This window comes from Neofelis nebulosa, chromosome 6 (genome assembly GCF_028018385.1).
Source record: "Neofelis nebulosa isolate mNeoNeb1 chromosome 6, mNeoNeb1.pri, whole genome shotgun sequence".
Taxonomy (NCBI): Eukaryota; Metazoa; Chordata; class Mammalia; order Carnivora; family Felidae; genus Neofelis; species Neofelis nebulosa.
The window spans coordinates 62,459,443-62,477,176 of NC_080787.1; positions in this window are offsets into that span (position 1 = coordinate 62,459,443).

The following is a 17,734-nucleotide window of genomic DNA, read 5'->3' on the forward strand; positions in this document are numbered from 1 at the left end:
TTCCCAAGAGACTCCAAATTCTTTCCTGAGAAAAACTGGACTTTTGTAATAACTAGCTTTACACTCTGCTCACTCTATCACTGTTTGCAACTAACCAAATATAACTAATGTCTATAAAACTCACTGGCCTCTAATAAAGTCTCTCATTACTAATAATTATGGGACTACTTGAAACTCCAATTGGAGTGTGAAAAAAATCACTAAATTTTAGAACGTCCCTTTGAAGACAGAACATTATAGGTTGATACAATTAAAATTGAATGCAGCTTTTTTAGTAGACATTTCATATTAGTCTCAAGCAACTAAAAGGAGTGGTCTTTGTGCCATTTAGCAAAGAGAGGAATTGAGAAACTTCAGTAGGAAGATTTTGTTAAAAAGGGGAATATGGTAGTGCTATATACCACATTTGTGTATTTCTAAACAATTTCATTCAAAGTGATTAATAATACACATGAACAGGAAATGTCCAGGTATAGTATAAGATGAACAGATATACAGAAATGTAGCTACTATGAGGCTGCAGCAGGAAGTCAGTCAGTTACATAATTCGATGGAAATAAAAGTACAAGCATTGTATTAATATTCTTGACAAAAAACTCTCAGAAGAATTACAGAACTGTAACTCACTTATACTTTCCCAAAATTGTAGTAACGGGTTTTCCCTCTAGAACATCTGCTTGAGATTCCTAATGGTGGTTTCCTAAAACACTTAAAAGTAAGTATAAAAAGACATATTTTTCCTCAAATAATTATTCACTTTTAAATCATGAGGAAAATATTTACTAGATTTAATGTTAAATGGTATAAAATGATTGTTCTCAATTGTCTTTAAAGATTTTGAAATGCAATTATATTTACATGAAGACTGAATAGTTTATACATCACTTTTTATTGATTCATTCTGCTTTAATGGCATTAAAAAGAAAACATTAAATATAAATTATAAATTAGATAAACTTAGGGTACTTTTTTGAATTAAAGTGTCCATTTTATTTGTGCAAGCCTTACTTGTCAGTCTTCTTTCTTCATGCATGTTACATATATGATTAATTATTTTACATTCTAAGCATCAATTCCCATCATGTCCTTATGTTTAGTATATGTTAGTGTTCCCTTCCTATTCTGCATGAAAGGGTTAATACAAATGGGAAGTTTATAAATATTTGAGTTGGGTGTATTTCAAAACTCATAATCTGATCCAGATATTACTGCTTTTTACCAAGAAACACTTCATTTTGTTTTCAGGTCCAATTTTTAACATAATTCCACTCTACAGTTCTTTATAACAATTCACGTCTGCAGTTTCTGCTCTTTCTGACAGAAACTCTTTCAGGAGTTTCCATCCACAGTATATTGTATTTCTACTTATCAACTAAACAAATCCTAGAATCACTCTCCTGTTCTTATGTGCCATATTTATGGTTCTACACTTGATTGATTCTTTCAACGTAGATGCAAGGTATTTCTCAACAGTCTGTCTGTGATTATCTAATCTTGCTTGGACAGAGGATGAGTAAATCAGGTGTCAGCTTGTATTTTAGGGACTGCTTTCACAGAACACCGACTCCTGCTTCTCTAATACCCTTTGTTAAAGAGAACCACACGCAATAACAAAGTTATAGGCTCATATATAAAGTGTTTTAAGTTAAAATAAAAAACGAATTAAAGAAAATGTTATGCCAATTACAGATAACTTCAAGTAAATATTTAAGTGGATTATCTGCACCGTGGCTCTACTCCATTATTTAAAATAACTTTATGTGCAAAATTACTATATATCTTTTAAATTAGTCTTACTGAGAGAAATATAATGCATATACTATTTTAAAGTATACAATTTGGTGGATTTTAGTATATTCAGAGATTTGTCTAATCATCATCACAAACCTAATTTTAGAAATTTTTTGTTACCAAGAAAAGAACCTATTAGCAATCAGTCTCCATATCCTGCCTCAGATTTAGGCAACCATGAATCTAGTTTTTTTTCAGTATATATTTTCCTCCTTTGGTACATCATATAAATTGTAACGAACAACGTATGGTCTTTGTGACTGTCTTTTTCTTTATATATATACACATACACACACACATATTATATATTTTTTCCAATATACGGACCTCCTTGGTGTCAGTTTCTGTTGCCTGCATTTCCCCCTATGTTGAAGTAATGCAGATCTTAATTTTTCGTTGCTAACAGGACATTTTAGATAATATATTGGAGCAACTATAAATAATGATTCACACTCCTCCCAACTCAGCCATTTTTACCTTTATTCTTTCTCTGCCTGCTTCTTTAGTGACTTGGACGAACTGTTTTAGTGCAGTCTATTTCCCTTACTGTGTGAAACCTTCAATGCTGCTCCTCAGAGTTTATAAACCTGGGCTTTCACACAGTCTTCCTGACATAGTTTCACTAGCTATGGCTAAAATTTTAGCTGACCGCTTTTTTTTTTTTTTAATCTCTCAACTAAGTTTTTGAATTATTTGTCACTATTGGAATAACATCCATGAGTTGAACTAGCTGATGATCTGTTGTTTCAACCATACTCTGGGGACATAAACTCTTCAACATTTTTTCTTTTTAGTTTTTTAAAAAATATTTATTTTGGGGAATGAGAGAAACAGAGCATGAGTGGGAGAGGCGCAGAAAGAGAGGGAGACACAGAATCTGTAGTTGGTTCCAGGCTCTGAGTTGTCAGCACAGAGCCCGACACAGGGCTCAAACTCACAAATGTGAGATCATGACCTGAGCCCAAGTCGGACGCTTAACTTACTGAGCCACCCAGGTGCTCCAAACTGTTCCACATTCTGATCCAACTAAAGTTGTGTTTCCTTTCAGAGGTTGAGTATTATCAGGCCTGAGGTTTTCTCCAACCTCAGAAGGTCTCTTCCTAGCTGTCAGTTTTACTTTTCTCTCTCTTCAACTTCTACCTGGTCCTATATGTTACCCTCCCTCAATTGTTTCCAGCCAAAATTTCCAATGTCTTCCACACATCGGAGACATGAACTTTTCATGAACTTCCCCAGGCTCTATTCCAGAAAAGTTACTCCCTAAGGACAATGTTTATGGCTTTCTTGTTATGGACTGTTTCTCTGCCTCATTAGAACCTCTGACCTTCTTCACTGAAGATGGGGATTGAGACGAGGCCTGCTCCTGTTGGATTATTACCCTGCTCTACAAGCCAAGTGTTGAGTGCTTTAGTAGCCTCTAGTCTTCTCACATTTGGAATGGAACCTCCACTCCATGTGGTGTGAGAGTTGGAGACCCAGTATTCTCAGCCAGCTTCACCTGGGGTACAGCTTCCACCTTGTGAATGGAGGCACAGTGAAGCAAAAGCGCTCCCTGCGGGGAATAGAGGACCTGCATTGAATAAAGCTTCTTGCAACATAGTTGCAGGGACTAGAGTAATTGGTGACCTGCCCCTGCCAGGATGAAACTATAGCCTTGGAATGGGAGATACGGGAAAGGCATCTTTATTCTGTTGAATGTCTAACATACTTAACTGGGATGACAGCGGGGAGGAGGTAAGGAAACAATCAGGCTCAAATGCCAAGACTCTCCCTCTTCATACTGAGAGTTGAAAAATATTTCTCCCTTTCCTATATGGCCTTAAGACAACTTTAAGAGACTTGTTTGTTTAATAAATAACTCACACACCATTATGGAAATCTTTCCCTAGGTCAACGTTTATGGGATTTTTAAGTATTATCTTGCTAGTTCTTATCCCCAAATAAAATAGCTCACATTTTAGTGACATACCAACTAGAATGCCTATTACCAAAAAGATAAGAAACAAGGAGCATTGCGAGGATGTGGAGAAAAGGGAATCTTTCTGCACTATTGGTGGGAATGTAAACTGGTGTAGCCACTACGGAAGACAGTATGGAGATTCCTGAAAAAATTAAACATAAAAATACCATATGATCCAACAATTCTACTCTTAGGTATTTACCTGAAGAAAATTTAAGTACTAATTTGAAAAAAGTATATGCACTCCATGTTTACTGCAGCATTATTAACAATAGACAAAGCACAGGAGCAACCTAAGTGTCCACTGATGGATGAATGGATAAAGATGTGTGGTATGTATTTATATATGTATGTGTGTGTGTATATATTATTCAGCCATAAAAAATATTCAAAATGTTACTCATCCATAAAAAAAAAGAAGGAAATCTTGCCATTTGTAACATGGATGGACCTTGTGGGCATTAGGGTAAGTGAAATAAGTCAGAGAATGGCAAACACCTAATGATCTTACATGTGGAATCAAAAACAAACAAAACAAGCAAACAAAACAAAACCTCACAGACAAAACAGACTATTGTTTGCAAGAGGCAGGGTGTAGGACGTAGGAGAAATGGGTATTTTTTCAATAAATTAAATAAATTTATTTTAAAATAGTTTCTGAGCCAATAAAGATAAGTTCAGTCCTTATCATTGTCACAGTTCTTTCTCCAGCCTTGACCTGTGTTGAAAGGAGGCTATTTAAGCCTTTCTCTGACAAACAGCAATAGGTAGGAGTTGCAATATAAGACAGATGAAGCTTTCCTAGAAAGGCTGGATATTTCCCATTTAATTTCAGCCATGAGTTACAGCAAAGCAACTAAAAAAGAAGATCAATGAGAGATCATTACCATTATACATATTATACACACACACACACACACACACACACACACACATGTCTTGAGACACGTGAGCATATTGTCTTTCTTGTGAACAGTGGTACTTATTAGGAGAGGTGGTCACTGTTGCAATATTTCTTTTTGTTTCTTTATACAGATTATTACATCTTCTTTTCTCTAATAAAGTTCCATTGTTAACAGAATTTGACCATGAGAGTTCGCTACAGAGAACTTAAAATTTACTCTACCTGCACATTAAATTAGTACATAAATCATTCTTTAAAAGCCAACTAGAAATATCTCCTTAAATAACTGATTTGTTCATATTACTTTATTCAAACAATTCATGCTGTTCCATAATGAATACACTCAGAGCTTGATTTCCACATTAATTATCAAAACTTATTTCCTCTGTATTACCTATCTTGGGCTATAGTCATATTGAAATATTCACCTTCCAAATATATGTGTTTCATTATTCCTATATGCATGCTCTTTAGATATACTGGCATCTAATCAAAATGATTTGGCTTATTAAAGTTCCATTATTTTAGCATAAAATTAATATAAATATTAAGAAAAATGTCATGAAAATGTTGAAAATTACACTACTGCCCACACTTTCATTAAATGTTCTAGCTACAAAAATATTACCCTGCCCTCCTGTTTAACGGTGCTGAGAATTCAATATAAGTTTTTCAAATATGTAGAATCATGTCAGTACATTATACATGGTGCTACTAAAAGGCAGACATAAACTTGCTGCTACAGCAGTGCAAAACAGAGAACTATATGTAAAAAGTAAAGTAAAACTTAGCAAATAGAATGCTCTGATCCTGTTCATTTTGCAAAGAAAATATGCAGTGGGAGGTAATAATACAGGCTCAATGTTTTTCTCTAAAACTTACCTATTTTTCAAACATGCAATTTTAAAGTATCTATGCTTTGAAGATAATAGTACTAGAGATCATTATAATCCAGGTATTAAGCAAAATGAAGTTATATTTCATTCACAATTACAAGTCACACACAATTGCTGATTTCAGAAAAGCCTGCTACCTCAGGTTGTTATTTTTATCCCCACATTTACCCTTTTACATAAGTGCACCCCTTTACGTACAAGTACTTTCTCATAGTTTTTGTCTACTGCTCTCCTGAAGTATGTTTTAAGGATGAGAAAAGTATTGTTTGTCCATTTCTTCCTTCTTTTGACTTCTAAATTACATTTTAGCAGAGGTCTGCATTTTCCTAAAGTCAGAGATCAGAAGATTCAATGCCTCCCTCTCCCCAACAAAGGGATTTGGGGTAGTAGGCTGTATGGATATTTATGGTTTGTAATTTAACAAATTAATGCAATCTTGTGTTAAGGATTTTTTTTTTTTTTTTTTTTTTTTTTTTTTTTTGCTGTTGTTGCTGCTTCTGGTGTTTGTTTTTATCTCATAATCTCAGGGCCATTCAAAGGATGCTTGTTGCAAATTTTCAGAAGAGCTAAATAACATAGAATTTATTTAACAATAGAATTGATTTTATTTTTTGAGTGCTGAAAAATGTACTTAGGGTAATACTTCCCTTGACATAACTGAAATTATGCCACACCAATATAGTTCTTCTTTTCATCCCCCATAAGATATCTTTTATTCCTCCCAATCAAGTGAGAATGAAGGGCTTTCAAATGCATGAGAGCAGTGTATGAGACACATAAAATTATTCAACCTCATTCTCTACAGTTCATGAAATGGTACTAACCCATAGTTATGATAATAGCTAACACTGAGTGTTTACTATGTACCTACATGTGTACTAAGCACTATGAATAGATCACTGAATTGATTCTTTACATTAGTGTTATATTGTCATTATTAGTATTACTCCCAAGTTGCTGGAAATGAAACCAAGGTACGGACAGTATAAATGACCTCCTAGGTCTACATGATAAATATGAAAATGTGTGGGGAAAGATTGCTGTACATCAAGAAGACTGGGTCATCAATCAATGTTTGTTGAGAAAAGAAAACACTGTTATTTGGGGACATTACTCAATTATTGATGTTTTATGATATGCCAGAGAACCAAACCAGAGCAACCAAGAGCATTTTATTTGGGTGTATACTTCAATGTAGGTTTCCATCAATTATTACAATTATATTCATGGTAAGTCAATCTGCCTAACAGAAGCTTGGTGGTGACTGGGAAAACGACCCCCACTGATAATTTTTTTTTCTCTCTTTTGCTTAACTTCTCATTTCCTATATGGTCTCCTCATATGATATCCTCTCATTTCCTCATATGGTCTTTTCTGAATGCAGCTAAAACAGAATATGTTTTACTACAGTCTCCTGACATTCATATTAGAAACTCCGCCCCACCCCTTGCGCCCCCACACACATTTCTCTATCAAAACTTAAAACATCAAAGAACAAGGGCTAAGTAGATAATGTGCTTCCAGGCCATCTTCAAAAACCTATTATTTTGTGCCCTTCTGACTAGTATATTTTCAAATACACTTCTAACATTACAACCATACAGCCAAATCAAAAGCCTAGAATACTGAAATGAAGAGAACTAAAGGTCTCCACTATTTCAGGTATTATTCTCTCAACACCAGTTCTCACTGGAAAGCAGAAAATAGGCAAATAGTTCACTGGGTAATTGTATACTTTAAATGTATGTATTCCAAAGCAGATGAATTATTCTTATAACTGGAGCCTGTGTGTAAGCTGCAGATGGGGCAAATAAATAAGCCTGCCCATAGGCTATCTAGGTTTTAAAAAGAAAAACATTCTGTACTAACAACTGCATTGGGAATGACTGCCTTCTGCCTTCCCTACACCCTCAGAACCACGTCCTTAAATGATGAGGTCCTTACTAATGATGTTCTTTGAAATATTTGAAATTTGGAACGTTTTAAACTCATATGGTATATTCAATCCATATGTTTGTTAGTGCTTCTGGTAACCATTAAAAAATGCTCTAACTTGGAATCAAGTGACTTTTTCTCCACATTTTGGAATATTCCCATATTTTCCATATTACTGTGTCAATAATCTTTTAAAAATATTTTAAAAAGACAAAAGCAGATGAAATAGCATCAATTCTAATCAATTTTATTTTGATCCTAAACACTTAAAAATTTTCATTGGACTTAACTATCAAACTCCAAATGACTATTTATTGGACCAAGTATTAATGAATCATGTAAAAAAGTTTAATATTCAGCTTATTTTGATTGTTAATTTAAGACACAAAATGTAGTATCTGTCATATGAACCTGTAAATGGTGCTGGATCATTAGGTCATTAGGTCATTTCATAAGACCAGTGAAAAATATTCAACAGAAAAACAATTGATATGCATGTTATAATTCAGATCTTGGCTTTTTATGCCTCTATACTATACTGCCTTGAGAATTGTGTGAATGAGAGTTTTACTTCCATCAGCATGTAATAGCGGCATCATTGTTTATTTAAATTAGTCTCAAGTTTTTGACTTGCAGTACCTAACTTCTTTTTTTAAGTTTATTTATTTATTTATTTAAGGGGAGAGAGAGAGAGAGAGGGGGGGGGAGAGAGAGAGAGAGACAGAGGGAGAGAGAGAGAGAGAAAGCACGAGCAGGGGAGGGACAGAAATAGAGAGGGAGAGAAAGAGAGAATCCCAAGCAGGTTCCACGCTGTCAGCACAGAACCTGATTCAGGGCTTGAACTCACAAACTATGAAATCATGACCTGAGCAGAAACCACAAGTTGGAGGGTTAACTGGCTGAGCCACCCAGGCGCCCTGACTCGCGATGCCTAATTTCTATTGCTAATATTAAAGTTGATTTAATCATATTTAGTATTAATGTTTTTGACATTGTCTCAGATTAAGTAATTACTATGTACTTAGATTCTAATTTAAAGTCCCAACATCAAATTTCCTGGGTGTGTGATAAAGGTGGCTTTTACGGATTTTAGCAAAAAATTGAGAGCACTCCTAAAAGTAAGCTTTGCAATTTGGAAGCATATGGTCAGTAAGAGTAAAGTACAATACATTATTTTTAAAAGATTCCATAGGGACAATTCATTATGTTATTTTATATATTATAATTTGGTACCTAGCTCTTAAAATATAAGCTTAAAAACTATGATTTTCATCAGTACAATAAATAGTAACAGGAACAAAAATAAAACCCAAAACAACCAGTAGCATATATTAGCATCAGTCAATTGCATCACTCCCCACTTCGCAGATGAGAAAATTTAAACAAAGAGGTTACACTATTTTCCCTCTCTTCACCCCTACCCAGTTAACATCAAAACTAAGCAATACAAAAGCCTCAGAATATTTTGTCTCCCCATACACACATCTCTCCTTCCCTTCTGTGATAGTAGCGGGAAATAAATGGGTCATTTCCCATGCCTTTTATTTCTAATTTAATAGTCATCGGAGAATACTTTAAAGTCTACTATATTTATTTACTTTTTTGATTTTATTTAATTATTTTTATTTTTTATATTTGTTATTGTCAAATTGGAAGTCGACTATATTTAAATAATAGTTTTCAGTCTCCTTTGCCCTAGCCATCATGGAACTTGAAGTATGTGTATTTTAGTTTGTGTTGTGGCCTAGTTGTGGTCATTTATTCATTGCACTGGAGATACTCTCTTTTATTTATTTATTTTTATTTTTTTGGTTTATTCAAATCCAAGTTAGTTAACATATAGTGTAATAATAGTTGCAGGAGTAGAATTTAGTGATTCATCCTTACATATAAAACCCAGTGCTCATCCCCACAAGCGCCCTCCTTAATGCCCATTGCCCATTTAGCCCATCCCCTCACCCAGCACCCTTCCAGAAATCCTCAGTTTGTTCTCTGTTAAGAGTCTTTTATGGTTTGCCCCCCTCTCTGTTTTTATCTTATTTTTCCTTCCTTTCCCCTATGTTGATCTGTTTTGTTTCTTAAATTCCACATATGTGTGAAATCATATATTTGCCTTCCTCGGACTTATTTTGCTTAGCATAATATACTCTAGTTCCACTTACATTATTGCAAATGGCAAGATTTCATTCTCTGTAATGACTAATATTCCATTAATTATATATACCACATCTTCTTTATCCATTCATCAGTCAATGGACATTTGAGCTCTTTCCATAATGTGGCTATTGTTGAAAGTGCTGCTATAAACATTGGAGTGTGTGTGCCCCTTCAAATCAGCATTTTGTATCCATTGGATAAAAACCTAGTAGTGCAATTTCTGCGTCACAGGGTAGCTCTATTTTTAATGTTTTGAGGAATCTTCATACCGTTTTCCAGAGTGGCCACACCAGTGTGCATTCCCCACAACAGTGCAAAAACGATCCCTCTCTTTCTCCATCCTCACCAACATCTGTTGTTGCCTGAGTTGTTAATTTTAGCCATGCTGACAGGTATGAAGTAGTATCTCATTGTGGCTTTGATTTGTATTTCTGTGATGATGAGGGATGTTGAATCATTTCATGTGTCTGTTAGCCATCTTAGATGTCTTATTTCAAAAAGTATCTGGTCATGTCTTTTGTCCATTTCTTCATTGGTTTATTTTGTTTATTTTGGGGGGGTGTTGAATTTGATAAGTTCTTTATCGATTTAGGATACTAATCCTTTATCAAATATGTCCTTTGCAAATATCTTCTCTCATTCCATCAGCTGCCTTTTAGTTTTGTTGATTGTTTCCTTTGCTGAGCAGAAGCTTTTTATTTGATGAGGTCCCAATGGTTCATTTTTGTTTTTGTTTGTCTTGCCTCCAGAGACATGTCTAGTAAGAATCTGCTGCAGCTGATGTCAAAGAGGCTGTTGCCGGTTTTCTCCTCTAGGATTTTGATGGTTTCCTGTCTTGCATTTAGGTCTTTTATCCATTTAGGGGATATTTTTGTGTATGGTGTAAGAAAGTAGTCAGGTTCATTCTTCTTGCATGTTGCTGTCCAAGTAGTGTCCAACACTACTTGTTGAAAAGACTGTCTTTTCTTCCATTGGATACTCTTTCCTGCTTTGCCAGACACTAATTGGCCATATGTTTGTGGGTCCATTTCTGGATTCTCTATTCTGTTCCATTGATCAATGTGTATGTTTTTTGTGCCAGTACCATACTGTCTTGATGATTACAGCTTTGTAACACAGCTTGAAGTCTGGAATTCTGATGGCTTCAGCTTTGGTTTTCTTTTTCAACATTACTTTGGCTATTCTAGGTTTTTTTCTGTTTCCATACAAATTTTAGAATTTTTTTTGTTCTAGCTCTGAAAAACGCTGGTGTTATTTTGATAGGGATTGTACTCAATGTGTAGATTGCCTTGGGTAGTACAGACGTTTTAACAATATCTGTTCTTCCAATCCATGAGCACGGAATGCTTTTCCATATCTTTGTGTCTTCTGCAATTTCTTTCATAAACTTTCTATAGTTTTCAGAGTACAGATATTTTTACCTCTTTGGTTAGGTTTATCCCTAGGTATTTTATGGGTTTTGGTGCAATTGTAAATGGTATCAATTCCTGGATTTCTCTTTCTAGTGCTTCATTTTTGGTGTATAGAAATGCAACTGATATCTGTATATTTATTTTATATCCTGTGACTTTACTGAATTCATTTATCAGTTCTAGCAGCTTTTTGGCGGAGTCTTTCAGATTTTCCATGTACAGTATCATGTCATGTGTGAAGAGTGAATATTTAACTTCTTCCTTGACAACTTGGATGCCTTTTATTTCTTTGTGCTGTTTGCTGAGACTAGGACTTCCAGTATTATGTTGAATGACAGTGGTGACAGTGGTCATCCTTTTCATGTTCCTAACCTTAGGGAGAAAGCTCTCATTTGTTCCCCATTGAGGATGATATTAGCTGTGGGTCTTTTGAATATAACCTTTATGATGTTGAGGTATTTTCCTTCTGTCCCGACTTTCTTGAGAGCTTCTATCAAGAATGGATATTGTATTTTGTCAAATGCTTTTTCTCCATCTGTTGAGAGGATCATGTGGTTCTTGTCCTTTCTTTTATTAATGTGATGTATCATGTTAATTGATTTGTGGATAGTGAACCATGCCTGCAACCCAGGAATAAATCTCATTTCATCATGGTGAACAATTCCTTTAATGTACTGTTGGATTTGATTTGCCAGTATCTTGAGAATTTTTGCATCCATGTTTATCAGAAACATTGGTCTGTAATTCTCCTTTTCAGTGGGGTCTTTGCCTGGTTTTGGAATCAAAGTAATGCTGCCCTCATAGAACGAATTTGGAAGTTTTCCTTCCATTTCTGCGTTTTGGACTGCTTCAAAAGAATAGGTAACTCTTCTCTAAATGTTTGGTAGAGTTTCCCTGGGAAGCCATCTGGCCCTGGACTCTTGTTTGTTGGGAGATTTTTCATTACTAATTCAATTATTTTACTGTTTATAGGTCTGTTTGCTGTTTGTTGCTTTGGTATGCAGCAAAGGCAGTCATAAGAGGGAAATATATAACAATTCAGGCCTTCCTAAAGGAAGAAATGTCTCAAATACACAACCTAACCTTATACCTAAAGGATCTGGAAAAATATACTGTCTTTTAAAGTGGAAATCAGAGCATTTTAAATTGCTTCTCACTCTATAGTAAAGGCAAAAGTACTTACAATGGCCTACAGAATTCCCTGGAACTCTCTAACCTGATTTCCTACCACTCTTTGTCCTGATCACCTATATTCAGCTACATAATCTTCCTAGCATGCTTTTGAACACACCACATGCTCACCCGCATCAGGACCTGTGCTTCATGAATCTGAAAGCCCTTCCTTCAGACACCGACTTTCTCACTTCCTTCAGACTTTTCTTTTTTTTCCCCCCCAGATCTCTTCTTAATGTCAACTTACCCAAGATGCTTTCCTTGATAAACTTGTATCTGACAGGACCTCCATACTCAATCCCTCTTATCCCACTTTATTTTCTCAGCAGCACCTTTTGATCCCACATTTATGATGTATTTATGTTTTGTTTACTGTTTATCTCCTCCACTAGAGTGAGACTTATTTCAGGAAATGTTACTGTATTATCTTCTGCTGCATTTCCAATGCAGATAACATTGCATAGTACAGTGATGAACACTCAAAAATTATTTGAAGAAAGAATGAACTATGAGAGAAAGTACTTTCCCATTCAATATAATCTCATTATGTGTTTGAATCTAATTATCAGACAAAATAGCACATATATAACCCCTAGAAAACAAAAGATTAGAATATATTTCCTTTTGTTTAATCTTTAATTTTGTCTAGAATCACTTTAAAGTTACTTTTGTTTATACCCTGCATATACCAAATTTTCTTTATAACTAGCTATCTACTCACTAATATTTGGTACTTAAAATAAAAAGAATGTATTTTAAAATATCAGAATAAAATTTTCCCAAAGTTATTTTTATATTTTATAACTTTTAATTTGAGAGATTTTATTGATAAGGTTTCCTTTGGGGAAAAAAAAAGAAAAAGAAAAGGTTACATGTATTATAAAATCCATATAAAATATGAAAAACTATACATTTGTAATTATAAATTGCTTACAATTTCCCTTATGACATACTCTGACCAAAAAAAAAAAAAAAAAAAAAAAGAGGAAAGAAAAAAAAAGACATACTCAGATTTTTTTTTCCTCCAGCTGGTTTTGCAGCTCAATTTTAACACTCCCTAGAGAGCTCTCAGACATTTACACAATTTAATGGTCTGCTATTATTAAACCAGAGATGTTTTACTTTATGTTGTGATTGCCATAAACACTGCATTAACATTTGAATAATAGGCAATATGACTAAGAATGTATCAATGTATCTCTTAGTGAATTAATCTATATTTCTTTCCCATGACTTGCTTATTGATGCACAATAAATGCAATAATAACAATAATATGTCATCAAATATTCCCTGTAGACTGTCGGTGAGGGGAGGTGGGGAGTGTGTGGAATTGAGCTTCTTGAGAGACAGGAGAAATGACATGTGTCAAACCATCCCACAGTGAGATGACAGAGCACATGGGAATGACTGAGTGTCAGCAATGCATGCAAGTTTGGCATGACTGGAGTCTTTGGTTGTGTTTCTGGTTATCCTATGTAACACGATAATACTGGGTTCATTAAAACAGTACTCAATACCTGTAGGAGAGATTTCATCTGGAGTAAGAGAGAGAAAAACTATGTAGAAAAAAATGGAAATCATATCCCTCTGTAAATCATATCTCCTAGGGGCGCCTGGGTGGCGCAGTCGGTTAAGCGTCCGACTTCAGCCAGGTCACGATCTCGCGGTCTGTGAGTTCCAGCCCCGCGTCAGGCTCTGGGCTGATGGCTCTGGGCTGATGGCTCGGAGCCTGGAGCCTGTTTCCGATTCTGTGTCTCCCTCTCTCTCTGCCCCTCCCCCGTTCATGCTCTGTCTCTCTCTGTCCCAAAAATAAATTAAAAATGTTGAAAAAAAAAATTTTAAAAAAATAAAAAAAAAAAAAAAAAAAAAAAATCATATCTCCTAACAGTCTACTAAACTCCAGAAATTAGGGTGATAGAAACCCAAGGTAGCAAACAAACAAACAAACAAAAAACTCACAGTATGGCTGCTTTGACTGGAATGGAAATAAAGGGCTAGATTACTGAGACATTAAAGACATTTATTACACCAATAATAAGCAAGCTAAGCTGGCTATTAGAGCAAAAGAGTTGATAACTGAAGAGCATCATTCATGATATATAGATTTAATCATTTGTATTTTTTTACATTTGTTTATTTATTTTGAGAGAGAGAGAGAGAGAGAGAGAGAGAGAGAGTGTATCTTTGAGCAGGGGAGGGGCAAAGAGAGATGGAGAGAGAATCCCAAACAGGCTCTTGTGCTGTCAGCACACAGCCCAAGCCTGACAAGGGGCCCAATCCCACAAATCCATGAGATCATGACCTGAGCTGAAATCAAGAGTCAGATGTTTAATTGACTGAGCCACCCAAGTGCCACTAATTATTGGTATTGTTCTTGGAGAGACCTCAATAGTAGAATCATGAGGAAGTCCACACAGGAGATGTTCAAGCGTTGGATCACTGGGGTGAAGACAGAGAGAGCTACAGAAGAAATCTAACTCAGAGTGGAAAGAAGATTCCTAATTGTCAGAATACTGAAACCGCTGTCCCTATTTTTTTCTTTTTTTAGTCTGTGCACTAGCCCCTAAGTAATTGCACAATGGTGGTAGCAGCTGATGGTAACAGTAACCTGTATTAGCCAAATCTCTGAGAAAGAAGAACTTTCTATTTGCTAGAACTGTGATTTCAAGAGGGTGGACCAAGTAATTTCGTTCTTTGTGTTGTTGTTGTTGTTGTTGTTGTTGTTGTTGTTTTTTCCTTCTCTGTCCTTTTTGCTTCTTGATCCCAGATGCTCAATTGCTAAAGGGCAAAACATAGTAGTTACATCCCAGCTTTCTAGCAAAAGGAATGAAAAAGGGGATTCTAGGGAACTGGAACACACAGGAGAGAAGACAGAGAAGAAAGAGGTCAGTAAAATGATGCCATCAAATTTTTAATGAACTCCTGGCCTCACACTTAATTTGCACAAATATGGATCTGACCCTATTCAGCATACCAAATACAACAAGAACTTGAGTAACAGACCACCACTCATACCCGACTGGCTACTGGTGATACATACCAGGACATATCTGAGTAGTACAATAGAACCTTTGAAAGTTGAATGGACATTAGAAACAACCCACAGAAGGCCAGTTGGCTAGACCTAACTAGATCAACTACTTGTTAAGACAACAACAACAAAACAATATTCTCAATAGGATTTAAATAAGATCAGCATCTCAAAAATATGATTTTAAATGGCCAGAACTCCATCTACAATTATCAACACATGGGGATGACAGGTGGTTCAGTTGGTTAAGCATATAACTCTTGATTTCTGCTCAGGTCATGATCTCACGGGTTCCTGGGATTGAGCCCATTATCAGAGTCCAGGCCACACATGGATAGCAAAAGCCTGAATGGGATTCTCTCTCTCCTTCTCTCTCTCTCTGCCCCTTCCTCACTCATGTTCTCTCTCTCTCTCTCTCTCTCTCTCTCTCTCTCTCTCTCTCTCTCTCTCTCAAAAATAAATGAATAATTAAAAAAAACAATTATCAATATATGGAGAATCTGAAAAAAAATCTTAACTTACATGGGAAAATCCAATCAATAGATGTTGATGTTGATAAGTTGAATTTATCTGACAAAGACTTTAAAGTAGCCATAAAAAAAAAAAAAAAAAAAAAAAAAAGTTCCAGTAAGTGACAGAGAACATTAGTGAAATGTAGGAAAAACGGTCTGAGCAAAGAAATGTAAGATAGAAAGATGAACCAAATTGAAATTTTACAACTGAAAAATGAAATAACTGAAATAAAAATTTTCACTGGGTAAACTCAATTCAGAAGAATGATACAGAAAAGATAGATTAGTAGAGATTATTCTTTGTAATAAAGAGATAAAAAGCAATGAAAAACAAAAAAAACAGAATGGAGCCTCAGAGACTTGTGGGATAATAACAAAAGTATTAGCATTTATGCCATAAAGATCCCAGAAAAAGAAGACAAAGAATACAGCACTAAAAACAACAAATTGAAAAAATAATGGCTGAAAAGGTTCTCATTAAGCTGAAAGACAAAAACATGCAAATTCAAGAAATGCAATGAAATGCAAACATAAAAAAAATAAACAAAATAAAAAGGAAATATGCCAGACGTATAGAAAGGAAGCCACTGAAGACTAATGACAAAGATGATAATACAGCTTGAGATATACAGATGACCCTTGGGTTTTAACTGTGCAGGCTTTTTTTTTTTCCCAAGAAATATAGTATACTACTATAAACACATTTTCTCTTCCTTATGATTTTCTTAATAACATTTTATTTTCTCCAGCTTGACTGGAAGAACACAGGATATAATATATATACAAAATATGTGTTAATTGACTGTTTACGTTACCAGTGAAGTTTCCAGGCAACAATAGGCTATTGATAGTTTTAGGGGAGTCAAAAATTATATGCGGATTTTCACCTGTGTGTGGGTCAGTGTCCCCTAATCCCCACACTCTCAAAGGGCCGAATATTGAAAATGAAGCTCTTACTATTCACTTCCCATATAACATACCTATATTCTAATCTATCCTGTTCTGGCAGAGGGTTTTGAACAATCTTTCTTATCCTGTCCTATTAATTCCAGGTTATATATGCTCTGTTTCTTGATTCTAAGAGAACAGAGTGTTGTAGCTTCTGCCTTTTTGTTATATTGAAGATATATATAAAAGGATAAAGTGCTACTGAGATAATTTCAGTATTTATGATCCAAGATTATTTTCCTTTGTTACTTTCATGATCTAGTCAAAAAGTACTTATAGGGGCGCCTGGGTGGCTCAGTCGGTTGGGCGGCCGACTTCGGCTCAGGTTGTGGTCTCGCGGTCCGTGAGTTCGAGCCCCGCGTCGGGCTCTGTGCTGACAGCTCGGAGCCTGGATCCTGTTTCGGATTCTGTGTCTCCCTCTCTCTGACCCTCCCCTGTTCATGCTGTCTCTCCCTGTCTCAAAAATAAATAAAACGTTAAAAAAAAAATTTTTAAAAAAGTGCTTATATATTATAATTTTCTACACATTTGAAGTATTTTTAAATGCTTCAATGTTTTAAATGCTTTAAACCAATACAATAATGGTTTGATGTATTACATGAGCACAAATTACTGTGTCAGTCATATATTCTTTACTGTGAATAACACTCATCATTAACATTACAGTAAAAATATATTCATTTGCTACAATTCTAGAAAGTCTTTAGCAGATAAGTCATATTGGGCCACAGTTATATTTGTGAAACAGATTCATGAAAAGTATGAGCAAAAGAAAATTTGGGTTAATATAATGGTACTTTGGATAGGTATACATGGGTATAAAATTGTAAATAGAAACCTTTCTTTTGTGAGTTATTATTAAATTTCTAATATCCCATTTTTTTTCCAATTTTTCCAGGCATCTCCTCCACTACAATATAAATGCTACTATCTCAGACTCAATTCTCAGAAAACCTAATCTCATTGAAAAGATTAGAAGGATTTAAAAGAAATCTAAGGTAGGAAGCTTAAAAA